The sequence below is a fragment of the Cryptomeria japonica genome, chromosome 10, assembly GCF_030272615.1.
Source record: "Cryptomeria japonica chromosome 10, Sugi_1.0, whole genome shotgun sequence".
Classification (NCBI taxonomy): Eukaryota; Viridiplantae; Streptophyta; class Pinopsida; order Cupressales; family Cupressaceae; genus Cryptomeria; species Cryptomeria japonica.
The window spans coordinates 161,416,159-161,420,305 of NC_081414.1; the positions used below are offsets into that span (position 1 = coordinate 161,416,159).

The 4,147-nt window shown below is 33.8% G+C and overlaps 1 non-coding gene across 1 annotated transcript; it reads left to right on the forward strand.

Annotated features, from left to right (window-relative positions):
* The first annotated feature begins 3,706 nt into the window (after positions 1-3,706).
* Positions 3,707-3,778, forward strand: TRNAD-AUC (transfer RNA aspartic acid (anticodon AUC)). Its single transcript has one exon. It is a non-coding gene; the product is annotated as a tRNA-Asp (tRNA).
* Positions 3,779-4,147: the final 369 nt, after the last annotated feature.

Sequence of the window (4,147 nt, forward strand, 5' to 3'; positions counted from 1 at the left end):
TTAAGCTGTTAAATGCAATCACGACAGTCTCCCAAAATTTCGGAAAAAATGTCCGCGATCGTGGCGCTTGGAGTGCACACGGTCCTTGCAACTTTTTTTGAAATTTGCAGGGATGAAAGTTATGATGATTTTAGAGCTAATCTGAAAAAATTGAGTGATTTTACGATCTGTAGATAGGCCAAATTAAAGTTGCAATCTCAAAATTGAACCCTACCAAGGTTGTTGAAAAATGCAAAATTTGAATTTTGAAAAAGAGAGGGAAACTGAAATTTTGAATTTTATGATTTTATAGGGAATACTAAAAGCAATGCAGGTTTTGAAATTTAAAAATTGACTCAATTTCAGGCAAAATTCAATTTTGAAAGTGGAAATCAAGGTTGTTGCAATCAAACATTTAATTTCAAAAGTCACAAATTGCAAAAATTTGAATAAAGCACTGAAATTTTGAATGAATGCCAACACGCTTTTCAGATTTAGGATAGTAAGAAACACAATTTTGACATGAATTTCAATTTCAACACTTTTTGAATGATTAGAAGCCTCAATCCAAGCAATCACTAGACCAACTTTGACTTTAATTTTGAAAGTGTTAGAATTGATGAAATCAGCCAAAATTCTGGATTTTAGCAGAAAAATACAGTAAGATCTAGCTCCCGAAATTTCAGAAAAAATGTTGGGGATGATGGCGCTCGGGGTGCACATGGTCCTCGCAACTTTTTTCCAAATTTTCAGGGATGAGAGATATTATGATTTTGTTGCGGAATCCAAAGTTACAGCCGATTTGGAGGTGTTTTGATCAATGAAATCATCAGTCAAAGGCTGAATCAAGAGGGTTTTAAAAATTAGGGTTTTAACACTTAACTACTTAATTTTCAAAATTAAAGCACATATATGATTTGACAATTTGCAGTAGAAGGGTAGATCTGAAACAAGCATTAACAATTAAACATTTCACAAGCTCAATTACTAAACATAAAATTTTAGGGTTTTTATGCAATTTACCTCTAAAATTTGCAAAAGATCAAACATGAAAATGTAATTAAGGAAGCAAATTTTTCAGATCTAACCATGAATAATCAGAATTAGGATGTTCATGTCGGGTTCACCAAAATGTAAAGTGGAAAATCGAACCCTAGGTGTTCTCCCCCACTCCAAGGAGAAAGGGGGTCACTAAGATTGACGGTTTTCACTTAGGAGGGACTTTACATTCAAAAGAGGGGTTGAAACTCACAAGAGCCAATCACACACAATGCGAGACTGGATTCTAAATGAGTTTCAAGGGTTGAGACATCAAGGATACCCTCTTTTGTAAAGAATGTAGATAGAAAGATTGAACTAGGAATGCATGTAAAGTAAGAGAGATTCACTTATAAATAGAGATAGGGATACGGGATGAAGCTACGGACCTGGAATTAGTAGTAAAATGTCAAGATGATGCTGTTCTGCAAATTCAAACGAAAGTTGACGGGACAATGGCGCCCGACGTGCACACGGTCCTCCAAAAAATCTGCGAAATGAAGGGGGATCTGTTCGTCTCTGCACAAGGGTTCCAGATCTTCAATTATAGCCGCGTACCTGCAACCTACACACAAAAAAGAGAGGACGATTGGGGGGTTAGGGATTAGGGGTTTGCCTTTAGGTCAAACCCCAGTTTTGGAATTAACCAAGAAATGAGAATGATGTAAATGTAAATGTTTGTAATGTAAACAAGTACTGATACCTTGTTGTAAGAATGTTTGTATTCTTACATGCGAAGGTGTAATGAATGTTGTATTTTGTATGTTGTAAGTGATCTCCTCTTCAATGGTTGAATCCTTGTCTTGAATGCAACACTTAGCCTTGAATGGAGACTTAGAATGCTCAATTGCTTGAAGGAGTGCTTGAATGCTTGAATGTTTGAATATCGCTTCCGCCTCTTGCTTGCATATATCTTTTCTCTTTTTTCTTGCCTCCCTCAAATGGGAGGGGAAATGTAGTTTATATACTTGTCAATTAGGGCTGATAGACTAATTTTTCTGACCTAAGGCCGACCAGGAAACATTATTTCCCAATTTGCAAACTTAAAGACCCGATGCCCAAAAGAGACCGGGCCCAAAATAGGGCCAGGGATCAGGGCGCTGGGCGCCATGGTCCTAAGGGACTAGGGCACTGGGTGCCATGGTCCTAAGGGACTAGGGCGCTGGGCGCCATGGTCCTGCCTCCCGGGACAGTAGGGTGCAAGGAAGGATCAGGCCACGGTGCAGAAATATGCAGTTTTTGGTGTCGTAAACAAGTTTCGGGGTCTTCATTCAGGTTCAACGTTGCACCGCCATCGTGAAGACCCAAATGCAGTCAAAATTGCAAGTGTCGCAATTTTAAGATGCTAAAAATATATTATAAGTAAACTTATACATACATACATACATACATACATACATATATATATATATATTTGTGTGTGTGTGTGTATATATATATATATATGTTTGAATGGAAACACACACACACAAATATATATATATATATAGACATGTGTGTGTATATATATACATATGTATATATATATATATATTTATACATATGTATATATATACATATGTATATATATGTGTATATATATATATACACATGTATATGTATACTTATATATAAATATACATATACATGTGTATATATATATATACATATGTATATATATATTTATATATATGTATGTATACACACACACACACATATATATATATGTATATATATATATACATATATCTATGTATATATCTATGTATATATATGTATATATATATATATATATCTATGTATATATATATACATATACATATACATATATTTATCATTTCAATTAAAATCACATACATATATATATTGAATGAAAGTAACATTAACATATTGCTAACTGCCTTACGACAAATCAATGACTGTTATCATTGTATTATCCGATGACTATCGAGACATGAAGTTGAAGTCATGTTCGATATTACTATCACCAAATTGTTATTGTTAAGCACGATAGTATCGAGCACGATAAATGATTCGGTGTATAATTAATGATGATTGCTAATATATGTTGAAGTGTTATGGTTACGTAGGGTCATGGCCCCACGTAGGGGTCATGCCCCTATGTAGACATAACCCTTCACCAATATATATGCCCAATGATATCAATACTTGCTGATAAGATAATCAATAACTATGGCAATTACATTATACAACAAGCAGTCGATAATTAATATATCCATTAGTATATATATATATATATATATATATATATATATATATATATATATATATATATATATATATATATATATATATATATATATATATATATATATATATATATATATATATATATATATATATATATATATATATATATATATCAGTGATCAGTATATACATATCAACGATCATTTTGAAAGTTTGTTCTTACTATATAGCATTATTCTTATTGTATTCTCAGATCAAATATGAGATTATCCATATGAAAGAATATTTGAAGACTGTGATAAAATCTGAAAATAAATATCAGATATACATTGAGATTAAAAGACTATTATTTTTCTCTATCACTGATCTATATTCCTTAACATGGTATTAGAGCTAGGTCCAAGCTAGGAGCCCCAAGCACATGAGAGGTGTGGCTTAAGGGGGCTTGTTGGTGTTGGAAATAAGCCACACCCGGACTGATGATGGACTGGTCCAAGAGGGGCCAGTAGCTTAGTGGTAGAGCACTCCAGTATCGTATGGAGGGTCCTAGGTTTGAGTCCTAGCTGGTCCATGTCTCAACAACTCTTAACACCTAGAACAACAACCACAACGAATTGCAATCCATCCAAGCTAACCATGTACCTTAAACTAAGTTATACCAACATAGATAAAACTTCATGCCATCAACATATCAACTCTAAATCTGCAATCAAGTCTTTGTATATCCAACCTCCTATCTCAAAGACCACTAATATAATCTGATGGATATAGACAATCCATGATCATAGACAAGGCCAACTAACAAAGTCTACATCACCGCTAAAATGATCTCATGGATATAGACAATCCACATTTGAGTCATCCCACTACAATAATTAGGCTGTACACACCTACAAGCTATATAATTCATAGATCCAAATCCAATGAAACATGCAAACTT